Source organism: Scyliorhinus torazame, chromosome 10 (assembly GCF_047496885.1).
Source record: "Scyliorhinus torazame isolate Kashiwa2021f chromosome 10, sScyTor2.1, whole genome shotgun sequence".
Classification (NCBI taxonomy): domain Eukaryota; kingdom Metazoa; phylum Chordata; class Chondrichthyes; order Carcharhiniformes; family Scyliorhinidae; genus Scyliorhinus; species Scyliorhinus torazame.
In genome coordinates this window covers 93,972,600-93,988,564 of record NC_092716.1, presented here as the reverse complement: position 1 = coordinate 93,988,564, position 15,965 = coordinate 93,972,600, and the positions used below count along the sequence as shown (strand labels likewise).

Here is a 15,965-nt window from a genome sequence, read left to right as displayed (position 1 = left end):
TGCCACCCAATCCAATGGATAATATAACCTCACAAATCAACCATCTACTTCCAAGCAGTCTTGCCTAAAAGGAGAGGCAAAGAAACAGGTTTTTCTTTCAAATCAGGGAAAATAGGGAAATTCCAGCCAAACTCTTAAAATCAATTGATTAACCAAGTTCAGGTCAGCTTGATTACAAAACGAAAGCAAATGGCTTAGACAAATATCTTTACCTCAATTTATGTCCTTGTACCTCTCAGTAACTAAGGATGCATTTCACCAAATTGGGTGAATTTTCTTTGTTGAACTCTTCCAAACGTTTTAAGTACCTCTTCTTTATTTGCATCCATTCAATATCGTTACTGCCTCCTCCTTTACTGCTATATTGGCAGGATCCTCTTTTCTAGTGAGGGCAGATACAAAGTACTCATTAGTACCATAACATCGTCTCTGTCTCTCTTGTCTGCCCCATTACCATTTCACTATTTTTGTGAATCTATTCTCCTTCTCTCTCTTTGGCCTTCTTAATACTTTTCTGAGCTGTCCACTGTACTTTTTAGATTCAACTTGAACTCACCAGTACCATGAACTTTTCAATTTGTACTCAACAGTTGTATGAACCTTGTAATGGTGTTGTGGGGGTGGGTGTTGGCAAAAGTATCACGGTGAACCGCAACTCAGCAGGGTGTCACTTCTTCATTAACAAGGAGACCTGCAGCTGATCGCCATCCCGGCGACATCCCTCTCCTCTGGGCCGCCGACCACATCCAGGGCCCTCTGCTCAGCCACGGTGAGGCGCTGCAGGTCCGGCGGTCCCCCTCAAGTTTTCTCCTACTCCTGGCAGTTATGGGCAACCTTCTCCTGGAGGGGGTGGGGGGGGGAACAGAAAACGACAGTGTTAGACAGTCCGACGTGTACAGCTCAGGGGGGGTGAGTGGTGGCCTCAGTGGCCAGGGCGCTCGGCCATGGCGACTAGTATGGGTACTGGCATGTGGTGCAGGGTGGGGGTTCAGCCGCCCTCAGGGTAGGGGAAAGGGGTAGAGTTACGGGTGCGTAGGACGGTTTTGCCTACCCACCCTGGCCGCCCTGAGGTCGTGCAGTTTTTTATGGCACTGCTGGCTGGTCCGGATGGTGATGCTGGTGGCGCTCACCGCCTCTGCCACCTACACTGCCTCTGCCACCTATACCCAGGCACGGTGAATGGCAGCGACTGGCAGCCTTCTTCCCGGGCTGGGACACAGGGTGGCCAGCCTCTCCTCCACCATATCCAGCAGGGTCTCCAGCTCGGCATCCGTAAATCGTGGGGCCACGCATCTTGCTGCCATCTTGTTGGTTGGGTTGGTGTGTGTGGGGAGTGAAGTGTGTATATAAGAACATAAGACCTAGGAGCAAGAGTAGTCAATCTGGCCCCTTGAGCCTGCTCCGTCATTTAATGAGATCATGGCTGATCTTTTGTGGACTCAGCTCCACATTCCCGCCCGAACACCATAACCCTTTATTCCTTTATTCTTCAAAAAACTATTTATCTTTATCTTGAAAACATTGAATGAAGGAACCTCAACTGCTTCACTGGACAGGGAATTCCATAGATTCACAACCCTTTGGGTGAAGAAGTTCCTCCTAAACTCAGTCCTAAATCTACTTCCCCTTATTTTGAGGCTATGCCCCCTAGTTCTGCTTTCACCCGCCAGTGGAAACAACCTCCCCGCATCTATCCTATCTATTCCCTTCATAACTTTATATATTTCTATAAGATCCCCCCGCATTCTTCAAAATTTCAACAAGTACAGTCCCAGTCTACTCAACCTCTCCTCGTAATCCAACCACCTCAACTCTGGGATTAACCTAGTGAATATCCTTTGCACATCCTCCAGCACCAGTACGTCCTTTCTCAGGTAAGGAGACCAAAACTGAACACAATACTCCAGGTGTGGCCTCATTAACACCTTACCTCCCTAGTCTTAAACTCCATCCCTCTAGCAATGAAGGACAAAACTCCATTTGCCTTCTTAATCACCTGTTGCATCTGTAAACCAACTTTTTGCGACTCATGCACTAGGGCACCCAGGTCCCCTCTGCACAGCAGCATGTTTTAATATTTTATCATTTAAATAATAATCCCTTTTGCTGTTATTCCTACTAAAATGGATAACCTCACATTTGTCAACATTGTATTCCATCTGCCAGACCCTAGCCCATTCACTTAGCCTATCCAAATCCCTCTGCAGACTTCCAGTGTCCTGTGCACTTTTTGCTTTACCACTCACCTTAGTGTCGTCTGCAAACTTGGACACATTGCCCTTGGTCCCCAACTCCAAATCATCTATGTAAATTGTGAACAATTGTGGGCCCAACACTGATCCCTGAGGGACACCACTAGCTACTGATTGTCAACCAGAGAAACACCCATTAATCCCCACTCTTAGCTTTCTATTAATTAACCAATCCTCTATCCATGCTCCTACTTATCCCTTAACGCCGTGCATCTTGTATCTTATGCAACAATCTTTTGTGTGGCACCTTATCAAAAGCTTTCTGGAAATCCAGACATACCACATCCATTGGCTCCCCATTATCTACCGCACTGGTAATGTCCTCAAAAGATTCCACTAAATTAGTTAGGCATGACCTGCCCTTTATGAACCCATGCTGCGTCTGTCCAATGGGACAATTTCCATCCAGATGCCTCGATATTTCTTCCTTGATGATAGATTCCAGCATCTTCCCTACTACCAAAGTTAAGCTCACTGGCCTATAATTACCCGCTTTATGCCTACCTCCTTTTTTAATGGTGGCGTCACGTTTACTAATTTCCAATCCGCCGGGCCCACCCCAGAGTCTAGTAAATTTTGGTAAATTATCACAAATGCATTTGCAATTTCCCTAGCTATCTCTTTTAGCACTCTGGGATGCATTCCATCAGGGCCAGGAGACTTGTCTACCTTTAGCCCCATTAGCTTGCCCATCACTACCTCCTCAGTGATAACAATCGTCTCAAGATCCTCACTTGTCATAACCTCATTTCCATCAGTCACTGGCATGTTATTTTTGTCTTCCACTGTGAAGACCGACCCAAAACGCCTGTTTAGTTCCTCAGCCATTTCCTCATCTCCCATTATTAAATCTCCCTTCTCATCCTCTAAAGGACTAATATTTACCTTAGCCACTCTTTTGTTTTATATATTTGTCGAAATTTTTACTCTCTGTTTTTATATTCTGAGCAAGTTTACTCTCATAATCTATCTTGATCTTCTTTGTAGCTTTTTTAATAGCTTTCTGTTGCTCCCTAAAGATTTCCCAATCCTCTAGTCTCCCATTAACCTTTGCCATTTTGTATGCTTTTTCCTTCAATTTGATACTCTCCCTTATTTCCTTAGATATCCACGGTCTATTTTCCCTCTTTCTGCCATCCTTCCTTTTTGTTGGTATAAACATTTGCTGAGCACTGTGAAAAATTGCTTGGAAGGTTCTCCACTGTTCCTCAACTGTTTCACCATAAAGTCTTTGCTCCCAGTCTACCTTAGCCAGCTCTTCTCTCATCCCAGTATAATCTCCTTTGTTTCTGCACAAAACACTTGTGTTTGATTTTACCCTCTCACCCTCCATCTGTATTTTAAATTCCATCATATTATGATCGCTCCTTCCGAGAGGATCCCTGACTATGACATCAGTAATCAATCCTGTCTCATTACACAGGACCAGATCTAGGATCGCTTTTTCCCTCGTACGTTCCATTACATACTGTTCTAAGAATCACGGATACATTCTATAAACTCCTCCTCAAGGCTGCCTTGACCGAGCTGGTTAAACCAATCAACATGTAGATTAAAAGCCCCCATGATAGGGCAGCACGGTGGTAGCACTGCAGTCTCACGGCGCCGAGGTCCCAGGTTCGATCCTGGCTCTGGGTCACTGTCTGTGTGGAGTTTGCACATTCTCCCCGTGTTTGCCTTGGTTTCGCCCCCACAACCCAAAGATGTGTAAGGTAGGTGGATTGGCCACGCTAAATTGCCCCTTAATTGGAAAAAATGAATTGGGTACTCTAAAAAAAAAAAAATAATAATAATTTTTTTTAATAAAATAAAAATCCCCCATGATAATTGCTGTGCCATTTCTACATGCATCAATTATTTCTTTGTTTATTGCCTGCCCCACTGTAATGTTACTATTTGGTGGCCTACAGACTACTCCTATCAGTGACTTTTTCGCCTTATTGTTCCTGATTTCCACCCAAATGGATTCAATCTTATCATCCATAGCAACGATGTCATCCCTCACTCCTGCCCGGATGTCATCCTTAAATAACAGAGCTGCACCACCTCCCTTACCATCCACTCTGTCCTTCCAAATAGTTTGATACCCTTGGATATTTAACTCCCAGTCGTGACCATCCTTTAACCATGTTTCAGTAATGGGCACTAAATCATAGTCATTCACGATGATTTGCGCCGTCAATTCATTTACCTTATTCCGAATACTTCGAGCATTCAGGTAAAGTACCCTTATTTTTGGCTTTTATACCTCCGTTTTGAATCTTAACACCTCAATCAGTAACCTCTCCTAAGTTATCTTTCCCTTTAACCTTTCTCCTAATTTTCCTTATCATAGAACCCATATCTTCATGTAATAACCTGCTGCTTCACTTTCCATTTATGTTTTTACATCCCATTTTATTCCTTTTAGTATTACTGAGCCTATTCACTGAGCTCTCCGCAGTCACTGTACCCTGTACTGTGGCCCTTTTTGATTTTTGACTATGACTTCTCTGCCTTACACTTTCCCCCTTACTGCCTTTTGCTTCTGTCCCCGTTTCACTTCCCTCCGACTTCCTGCATCGGTTCCCCTCCCCCTGCCACATTAGTTTAAACCCTCCCCAACAGCACTAGGAAACACCCCTCCCAGGACATTGGTTCCAGTCCTGCCCAGGTGCAGACCATCCGGTTCGTACTGGTCCCACCTCCCCCAGATCCGGTTCCAATGCCCCAGGAATTTGAATCCCTCCCTCTTGCACCATCTCTCGAGCCATGCATTCATCCTATCTATCCTGACATTCCTACTCTGACTAGCTCGTGACACTGGTAGCAATCTTGAGATTATTACCTTTGAGGTCCTACTTTTTAGTTTAACTCCTAACTCCCTGAATTCAGCTTGTAGGACCTCATCCTGTTTTTTACCTATATCATTGGTGCTTATATGCACCATGATAGCTGGCTATTCACCCTTCCCCCCCCCCCCCCGAATGTCCTGCAGCCGCTCCGGGACATCCTTGACCCTTGCACCAGGGAGGCAACATACCATGCTGGAGTCTCGATTGCGTCCGCAGAACCGCCTATCTATTCCCCTTACGATTGAGTCCCCTATCACTATAGCCCTTCCATTCTTCTCCCTGCCCTCCTGTGCAGCAGAGCCAGCCATGGTGCCATGAACCTGGCTGCTGCTGCTTTCCCCTGGTGAGCCATCTCCCTCAACAGTATCCAAAGCAGTATATCTGTTTTGCAGGGAGATGACCGCAGGGGACACCTGCACTGCCTTCCTACTCTTGCCTTGTCTTTTGGTCACCTATTTTCTATCTCCCTCAGTAATTTTCACCTGCGGTGAGACCAACTCAGCGAACGTGCTATCCACGACATCCTCAGCATCATGGATGCTCCAAAGTGAGTCCACCCGCAGCTGCAGAGCCATCAAGCGGTCTAACAGTAGCTGCAGCTGGACATACTTCCTGCATGTGAAGGAGCCAGGGTCAGTGGATGTGTCTCTGAGCTCCCATATCGCACACGAGGACCATGACATGGGTCTGGGATCTCATGCTATATCTTAAACCTATGGTTAACTAATACAACTACAATGATAAAAAACAAAAGAAAACAAATAAATAAATAGACAAATGAAAAGAAAAACTACTTACCAGTCACTTACCAGGGATAAAAAGCACCTCCTCTCCACCCAGCTTTGAATTCCCACCTAGCTTCAAATTCCCAAACTCACTCTTCGATGTGCCTCACTCTGGCTGTGTCTTCTCTGGCTCACTGAGAGAACTCAGCTTCCTGAATGTCAATTGCGAATCCGGTGAACCCGGCACCGTTTGTCATTGGAATCGATTGTGTTCCACATGGTAATGCTTGCCCCTCCACAGTTGCTGAATCGGTCAAGGTGCGGCGCCAGTTTTACTATCGTGCAACTCCACGATTCCTGCGCCGGTGTCAACATTTAGTCTCAGGAACGGAGGAGAATCCATGACTTCCGGTGACGGGGATGTGCTGAGAAGTCCCACATCAGGTGACTCTCCTCTCATGAACCTGAAAAATGGGCTCCTTTTGCCCGAAAAACACCTGCTAACACCCAAAAACATCCCCACACCACTACCACAACACGATGGAGAGAGAAAAAAGCCACTCCAGAATACGAGTAGAAGCCAGGAGTGGAAAAAGCCTGGACAAGCAAGTGAACCAGCCGGCCAGCACACGAGACGACAAAACGTGGGCTTCGCCAGAGCAAGAGGGACAGGCTCACCGCACGGGAACCCCCCCCCCCCCCCACACCAGGGATGGGTGGAGGGTGTTTCTATCAAGAGAATTGAGAGAGTATCGGGAAGAGACAAAGTCGGACATTCAAGCTGCAGTGAAGGGTGTGGTTGCTGAAGCTCTGGCTACCATGCAGGCAAGGTGGCCCTGGATAAGGCGGAAAGGCAACTGGAAGCCCAGGAGGAAATGATCAATAAACTGGAAAAAGCTGGAACATATGAGAGCCGACCGGATCATCACCCTGGAGAAGGAGGTGGCAAGGCTGGTCGTGACATAAGGGAACCTGAAAGGGAAAATCGAGGACCAGAAGAACCGGTCGAGGCATCAAAATCTACAAATCGTGGAGGGGATCAAAGGTAGGAACCCCACAGACTATGTGGCCCAAATGTTGGGCAACCTGGTGGGGAGGGATAGCTTTCCCAATACACCAGAAATCGACAGAGCACACTGATCGCTTCACCCAAAGCCCAACCAGGCAACAGCCAGGAGGTGACAATCGGCAAAATGCATCGGTACCAGGACCGGGATCGAATCTTGCACTGGGCGAGAAAAAACAAAACTAACTTGGAAGGCCATCAGATTTAGATTATCAGGATATTGGAGCCGACCTGGCCAAGCGCTGAGCAGAATTTAATAAGACGAAGGCCGTGCTGTACAAAAACGGCGTAAGGTTTGGGATACTGTATCCAGCCAAGCTCCGGGTCACGTTCCAAGGCAGGGATCACTTCTTCACAGCCCCTGCAGACATGGTCACGTTAGTCTCAGAGAACAGACGAGAGAGGCTACAGCAGGGACTGCGATGAAGGGCCCACAGGAACAGAATCTTAATGCTTAATGCTTACTTTTTACATTCTGTACAGCCAACTGTAAACCGTAACCTATCGACCACTTTGTGTGGGATTGTACTGCCTCGTTCTGGGGACGAGAGTGGAAAGAGAGGAAGATAGGAACGAGTGCAGCAAAGCGTAGGAGAAGATGAGGGGAACGACAGATAAGAAGCTCAGGGATCGAGTGATGGGAGAATGCACAACTACCCCCGGGAGGGGTGCCACCAAACTAGCGTGGTAGCTAGCACCAGGGAGCATGCAAGAGGGAAGCCGCGGCACATTTCCCGCAAGGGGGGACAGACATCGGGAATGGGGGGACAACTACGGAAGAAAGAGGGGGAAGGGAGAAAGGGAGGGGCAGCTACACGGAGCAGAATATTCCACAATCGTACTCTCCAACCAGAAGCCTGAGGGCATTAGGCGGACGACAACAGGCCACACATGGTGACTTGGAACAAAGTGGTGCTGCAAGCAATTACTTTGCAGGATCCCTGAACAAAGGGTAATCCTTGAGTGCAGGGGCTCACCCATATGGAGGACTCACAGTTGATGGCCATGTTGGGTGCCCCCTGGACAAAGGGAAACCCCGGAGCGCAGGGGCCCAACCTAATGGGGAGAACAGTGCCAGTGGCCATTTTGGACGACCCCCTAACAAAGGGAAAGCCAGGAGTGCAGGGGCGCGTCCACCAGGTAAGTATGGTTGATTCCGCATGAATGAGGGACAAAAAGCCCCCATCAGGATAGTCACCTGGAACATCAGGAGACTTAACGGCCCAGTGAAGAGATCCAGAGTCGTCGCCCACCTGAAAAGTATGAAAGCTGACATAGTCTTCCTCCAAGAGACGCACCTGAGAGGGAAGGGCCGACTGCGGTAAGAAGGACTGGGTGGGATAGACCTATCATTCCTGCTACAGGACGAGAGCCCGGGGGTAGCCATACTGTTAAATAAAAGGACTATGTTCATTGTGACGAGGATGGATATGGACCCAGGGGTACGGGCCACTGGTATTCCTGGTGAACGTGTACGCTCCCAACTGGGATGACACGGAGTTTGTAAAGAAGGCTATTGCGGAAATCCCCGACATAGGCACACACCATCTGATAATGGGGGGGGGGGGTGCTTAAACTGTGTACAGGACCCATGGACAGACAGGTCGAATCCCAAAACAGGAAAAACCTCCAACATGGTGAAATAACTCACCTTATTCATGAAGCAGGTGGGGGCAGAGAACCCATGGCGGTTCACCTACCCAGGGGAGAATGAGCTTCTTCATCTCCCAAATACACAAAGTATATTCATGAATCGACATCTTTGTCGTGGGAAAATTGGTGCTTCCAGGGCAACTAGGAGCGGAATATTCCACGATCGTAATCTCCAACCACGCTCCACATCATATGGATGTGACGTTGGAGACGGGCCATGCCCAACGCCCCCCATGGAGGTTGGATACTGCCCTCCTGGCTGACAAGGCCCTCAATGAGAAACTATCATAGGCCATAGACGAGTATGTTACTAACAACCAGAGTGGGGAGGTCTCACCCTCTCATTCTGGGAGGCACTGAAGGCTGTGACCCGGGGTGAAATTCTAGCTTACTAATCACGAGAGATAGGGAAGAGAGGGTGGCTAGGCAACAGCTAGTTGACTCCACACTGGAGGTAGACACTTCGAGGTCCCGAATGTAGAGCTCCTGGTGGAGAGGAAAAAGCTACAGATAGACTTTGACCTGCTCCCCATGAGGAAAGCAGTGCACCGACTCTGCCAGGCAGGGGGGACCCTGTATGAACACGGAGATAAGGCCAACCGCCTGATGGCTCACCAGCAGGCAGCCAAGAGGGAAATAGCCCAGATTAGGGATAGCAAAGGCAACTTAGTAGCGGAGCCGGATAACGTCAATGAGGCATTCAAGACCTTCTACCGGGGCTGTATACTTCCAAGCCCCAGCAGGGGACTTGAGGGTGAAGCAGTTCCTCGATGGACTGGACATGCCAGTCATGGGGGAGGATGGGAGACAAGCACCGCTAGAACTGGGAGAAATCATGGAGAGTATCAGCTCCATGCAGGCGGGGAAGGTGCCGGGACCGGAGGGTTTCCTGGCGGACTTCTGCAAAAGATTTGCGACAGCATTGGTCCTGCACCTACGTGAGATGTTCATAGATTCACTGCCAAGGGGTACCCTGCCGCCCACACTAGCACAAGCCTCAATCTCGTTGATACCTAAGAAAGACAAAGATCCAACAGAATGTGGTTACTACAGACCCATCTCGCTACTAAACGCTGACTCAAAAATACGGGCCAAGATCCTCGCCAAAAATCTGGAGGACTGTGTACCAGAGGTGGTAGCAGAAGACCAGACGGGTTTTGTCAAGGGTAGACAGCTAACATCAAACATCAGGTGCCTGCTGAACGCGATCATAACCCCATCCAGGGAGAGAACACCTGAGGTGATTGTCTCCCTGGACACAGAAAGGGCCTTCGACAGAGTCAAATGGAAGTACCTCATGGAGGTACCGAAGCGGTTCAGGTTTGGAGCCGGGTTCACCGCCTGGGTAAAACTCCTGTATAACCTCCCACGGTGAGTATATGGACAAATACCACCAGTACTTCCAGCTGCACAGAGGGGCAAGGCAGGAATGCCCGTTATCCCCGCTGCTGTTCGCCCTGGCAATCGAACCACTCGCGATTGCACATAGGGCGGCAAAGAACTAAAAAGGGATCAAGAGAGGAGATAGAGAGCACAGAGTCTTCATCTATGCCTATGACCTTCTCCTCTACATCTCGTACCCGCGAAGCATCATGGAATGAATCATGGCGCTCTTGAAAGATTTTGGAGCCTTCTCGAGCTACAAACTTAACCTGAGCAAAAGCGAGATATTCCCGGTGAACTCGCAAGAGGGAGAAGCAGAGCTGTAGGGTTTGCTTTTTAAACAGGTCTGACACAAATTCCACTACCTGGGGATCCAATTCGCTCATGACTGGACAGGGATCCACAAGTGGAACCTGATCAGCCTGATGGAAGAAATAAAAAAGGACCTGCAGAGATGGAACACACTCCCACCCTCCCTGGCGGCGAGAGTGCAGGCGATCCAGATGAACGTACTGCCCAGATTCCACTTCCTGTTTAGATCCATCCCGATCTACATCCCCAAGGCCGTTTTCAAGTCACTGGACAAACTGATTATGGAGTTTGTGTGGGGGAGGAAGAATGCAAGGGTGGAAGTGAGGGCTTAAGTGGGTCAGTGCAGGCTCGATGGGCCGAATTGCCTCCTTCTGCACGGTATGTTCTATGTTTCTAAAGGAGCCAGAAGCTGAGTCGGTGCTCATGGAGGAGGCCTCCTGCAGAGGGACCTCCCTCCTAGCCCGAGCCACGGGGGCACTCCCACCCCCAGCTAATAAAAATTCAACCAGCCCAGTGGTGGTAGCAAAAGTCCGGTCGTGGAACCAACTGCAAAAGCATTTTGGGTTAACCGAAATGTCCGACAAGGCCCCCATCTACAACAAGCACAGGTTCACACCAGCGACTATGGATGTCACCTTTAAAAGGTGGAGACAGGATGGGTGACGCTGACAGTTAGGGACTTTTACACCAACAACAGGCTAACAACGCTCGAGGAACTGACAGAACAATTCCAGCTGACGGGTGGGAACGAACTAAAGTACCGAGAGATCAAAAACGTCTTACAAAAGGAAACAAGGATGTACCACAACCACCACAACAATCACTGTCAGAGGAACTGCTGAACACGGACAACCTAGGGAATGGGAACTGTGGTGACATGTATGGGTGACTGCTAAGGGAGGCCAATACTCAACTGGACGAGACGGTGAAGTAGGAGGAGGATTTGGGGTTTGAAATAGGATGGGGACTCTGAAGCGAAGCACTGCACAGGATCAACTCCACCACGACATGTGCAAGGCTAAGCCTAATGCAACTAAAAGTGGTATATAGAGCCCACTTAACCTGTACCCGAATGAGCAGGTGCTCCCCGGAAGTGGAAGACAAATGCGAACGGTGCCAAGGAGGCCCAGCCAACCATGCCCACATGTTCTGGTCTTGCCCCAGACTTGCTGGGTTTTGGACAGCCTTCTTCAATGGCATTGTCCAAGGTGGTGGGGGGAGGGTGGAGCCATGCCCGAAGTGGAGATGATTGATAGCTTTAAGTCCCTGGGGGTCACCATCACCTCGTCCACTCACGTTGATGCAACAGTCAAGAAAGCCCAACGTCTCTATTTCCTATGGAAGCTAAAGAAATTTGGCATGTCTGCATCGGCTCTCACAAACTTTTACAGTTGTGTCATAGAGAGCATCCTATCCGGCTTCATCACAGCCTGGTATGGCAACTGCTCGGTCCAAGATCGCAAGAAACTGCAGAGTGTGCTGAACTCAGCCCAATGCATCACACAAGCTTGCCACCCCACACATTGATTCTGTATAGACCTCCCACTGCCTCAGAAAGGCAGACAGCATTATCACAGACCCCTGGCACCCAGGCAATGCCTTCTTCCAAACCCTTCCATCAGGCAGAAGGTACAGAAGTCTGACGACCCGCACATCCAGACATAGGAACAGCTTCTTCCTCACAGCTACTAGACTCCTCAACGACTCCCCCTCGGACTGATCTGTTCCCTGCAAGAACACTATTCACAATGCCCTATGCTGCTCTTGCTCATGTATTTGCTTTGTTTGGCCCCTTGTTCCGCACTGTAACCAATCATTGTTTGTCGATGTACCATTTGTCAATGTTCTCTGTTGGTTATTCTCTTTGTCTCCTATGTATGTACTGTGTACTTTCCCTCGGCCGCAGAAAAATACTTTTCACTATACTTCGGTACATGTGACAATAAATCAAATCAATGCCCACGAATGGCAGTCTTCGGGGTATCAGAACAGCCAGACCTCTTCATGGGGAGGAGGGCCGACGCCCTTACCTTTGCCTCGCTAATTGCCCGCGGGAGAATCCTGTTCATCTGGCGATCAGCAGCATCACCCAAAGCTGCAGACTGGCAGTCTGACCTAACGGAATTTCTCCAAATGGAGAAAATTAAATTTGCCACTGAAGGGTCGGGAGGGGGCTTCCACAAAACGTGGGAGCCATTCGCTCAGTTGCTCCAAGATCTGCTTGTAGACAGCAACTAAGTAGTCAAAGAACAGGAGAGGGTAGTCACAACACAGCAAGCAAGTGGGTGGGGGGGGGGGGGGGGGGCGGGGGGCGGGGGGGGAGGAGGGAATGGAGAATGGGAGGGGAGCAGGAAGACATGGAAACCAACCATGCCCAACAAAAGAAACATGAGAAGCAGTATCACACCAACATAACTGGAGCAGGGTAGAAGAACATATGAGATACGAAGGCAAGACAAACAGGGGGATGAGGAAAGGAGAGGGGGCATGGGCAGGGGAAACAGCCGGAACTAAAAAAACAATGGGGAACGGAAAACAGGAAATCACAACCACCACTGAAGATAATGCAAGAAAAAGAAGGGTGGGGGTGTGGGGGACCCGCAAGCTCACTTAGAGATCGGAGCACCCTTTCAATGTACAAAGAACAAAAGAACAAAGAAAAGTACAGCCAGGAACGGACCCTTCGGCCCTCCAAGCCTGTGCCGACCATGCTGCCCGTTTAAACTAAAATCTTCTGCACTTCCGGGGTCCGTATCCCTCTATTCCCATCCTATTCATGTATTTGTCAAGATGCCCCTTAAATGTCACTATCGTCTCTGCTTCCACCACCTCCTCCGGCAGCGAGTTCCAGGCACCCACTACCCACTGTGTAAAACACTTGCCTCGTACACCTCCTCTAAACCTTGCCCCTCGCACCTTAAACCTATGCCCCCTCATAATTGACCCCTCTACCCTGGGAAAAAGCCTCTGACTATCCACTCTGTCTATGCCCCTCATAGTTTGTAGACCTCTATCAGGTCACCCCTCAACCTCAGTCATTCCAGTGAGAACAAACCGAGTTTATTCAACCTGACTACCTTCTCCACCTGTGTTGCCCCTTTCAGTGTCCTGTGGACCTGGGGGGGGGGGGGGGGTCCCGGGCCATCTGAGGCCCCTGTGTGGTCAGGGTCAGTGGCCCTCCCCCTGGAACGTGGGCACCTTGGCACTGCCCAGCTGGCATCTTGGCACTGCCACCCTGGAGCACTGCCAGCGCAAGGGTGCCAGGGTGGCCCTGCCAAGGGTCAGGGCCTGAGGGGGCCATGCACATGAAAGGGAGGTGGAGGAGTGTTTTGAAGGGTGGGGGGTGCAGGGCAGGTCAGTAGGGGCCTCTTGGAGACTGTGGGGGGGCGACAGGTGGGGGTCCTGGAGGGAGGGGGGCCTGGAAGGGATGTGGGAGGCCTGAAGAGGTGGGCCTCCAGGGATCCCATAGCGGGGTGCCCTCAATTGGGGGGGTGTGGGGTAGTGTGTGTGGGGGGGGGGGGGGGGTGACATTCCCCATGGGTGGGGGTGACCTACAAGCTCACTTTGGGATCGGGGCACCCTTTCAAAATGGTGGCCCGGTCTCTGAGTTCAGCTCCCCAGTGCTAAAAAAAATTGTATGCGTGGGCTAAATCCGTGAGAAACTCCCCAGGGCCCAAAAAAGTGACAAAGTGTCGTTAGATAGCGGTGAGGAACTCGCTGGCAGTGCCAGCGGGAAACTCCCTGAAAAACCCGCCATAAATAAACTTAGAAATGTTTCCATTAAATTCTGGCCGTGTTCTCACAAATTGTATACATTTGTAATAATACTTCTTCAATCTTATTCTATAATTCCTTTGCAGCAAAGGCTCCCATATCAATTACTCTGCAATTGTTTGCTGTACCAGCATGTTAACTTTGTGATTCATATGCCAGGATCCTATATCTTCATGAATATAAATGTTTCCTATCTTCTCAATGTTTAAAACATATTCTACCTTTCTATTTCTTCCTTCCAAAGCAGATAACTTCACCACATTATATTCCATCTGCCATGTTCTTGCCCATTTAACTTGTACATATCCTTTGCAACCTGCTTATGTCCGTCTCACAGCTTAATTTCCCATCTAACTTTGTACCTTCTTAGAATACTTGGAGACTTTATGCTCACCTCCTTTAAGTCATTTATACGGGTTGTATACAACTGAGACTCACACATTTGATCCTTGTGGTATCCCAGCAGTTATAAACTACCAACTCAAAAACGACCCTCTATCACTGCTTTGTGTCCATTAACCAGCCCACAGTCCATTCTAATATTTTACCCCAGTTCCACAAGCCCAAATTTTGTATAATGACCTCTTACCTGGCACCATATCAATATTCTTTGTATCTCCAAATACATTACATCTACTGGTCTGCCCTTATTTATTCTTCTAGTTATAGGCTCAGTTAACCTATTTGTCAAACAAAACTTCCCTTCCATAAATTCATAAGAACTTTGCCTGATCATATTTCTAAATACTCTTTTACCATTCCCTCCATAATAGATTCAAATTTTTCCCCAGGAATGCTGTCAGTCTAACTGCCCTGTTGTTCCCTGTTTTCTCTTTCTCTAACTTTATTCACTATTATGTTAATGTTTGATACCTATCCATCCTTGGAGGTCATTCCAGAATTCGTAGACTTCTGGAAGATCAAAACCAATGCAACCACAATCTCTGTAGCTACTTATTTTAAAATCTTATGATACAAGTCATCAGATCCAGTGGATTTGTCAACTAGGTCCCATTAATTTTCTCCGAAAACGGCCGGAGATTGGCCCGGTCCCGGGCAACGCATGGACACGGCTGACGACCTGCAGCTATCGTGCCGTGCAACAGCGGATCTGAGCTGCAAACTGCGACCCCACAGCCCACCTCCTGGCCTCCCCACCACCCCCCCACCAGTTCTCCCAGCCCTCACTGAAGCCCCACAGCCAGTGGCATGGATCCCGGCCAATTGCGGGGGCGCGGGACACAGTCCGCAGCCACTACACCGGGTTCATGATTTCTGTGAGGACACATGTCCCGCGCCATCGGAAACTCAGCCCATCAGGGGTGGAGCATCATGGGCGCGATTCTCCACTCCCACGCCGGTTGGGAGAATCGCCTGGGCCGCCAAAATTTCCGGGGACGCCGGTCCGACGCCCTCCCGCAATTCTCCCAAGCGGCGGGAATGGGCCGGTCGAGTTTCGCGGGCCGCAGGCCGGAGAATCGCCGGAGATACCCAAAATGGCGATTCTCCGGCACCCCCGCTATTCTGAGGCCCGGATGGGCCGAGCAGCCAGGCCAAAACGGCGGGTTCCCCCCAGCGCCGTCCACACCTGGTCGCTACAGTCGTGGGCGGTGCGTGAACGCTGGGGGGGCGGCCTGTGCGGGGGCGAGGGGGGATCCTGCACCGGGCTTCACCTTGAATGTGGAGTGGCCCGCGATCGGTGCCCACCGATCGTCGGGCCGTCCTCTCTGAAGGAGGACCTCCTTCCTTCCGCCGCCCCGCAAGATCCGTCCCCCATCTTCTTGCGGGGCGGGTTTGGACAGGACGGCAACCACGCATGCGCGGATGACGTCCGTTATGCGGCGCCGGCCGCGTCATCTATTCTGCACCGCTTTTACGCGGGCGACAAGGCCTGGCGCGGGTAGATGACGCGGCCCCGATATTGGCCCATTGTCAGGCTCGGTCGGGACCAGGGCCGTTTCGCGCC

The 15,965-nt window shown here is 49.8% G+C and overlaps 1 protein-coding gene and 1 long non-coding RNA gene across 3 annotated transcripts in view; one reads left to right on the top strand and one right to left on the bottom strand.

Moving 5' to 3' along the window:
* The window catches only part of LOC140430767 (uncharacterized), an 85,484-nt gene that overhangs the window by 9,142 nt on the left and 60,377 nt on the right, over positions 1–15,965 (bottom strand). For both annotated transcript variants that reach the window (XR_011949535.1, XR_011949536.1), the window contains exon 2: positions 213–382. This is a non-coding gene — a long non-coding RNA (uncharacterized lncRNA). The remainder of the gene's footprint in view (positions 1–212; positions 383–15,965) is intronic.
* The window catches only part of LOC140430766 (adhesion G-protein coupled receptor G2-like), a 168,472-nt gene that overhangs the window by 103,107 nt on the left and 49,400 nt on the right, over positions 1–15,965 (top strand). The gene's annotated exons all lie outside the window — the stretch shown is intronic.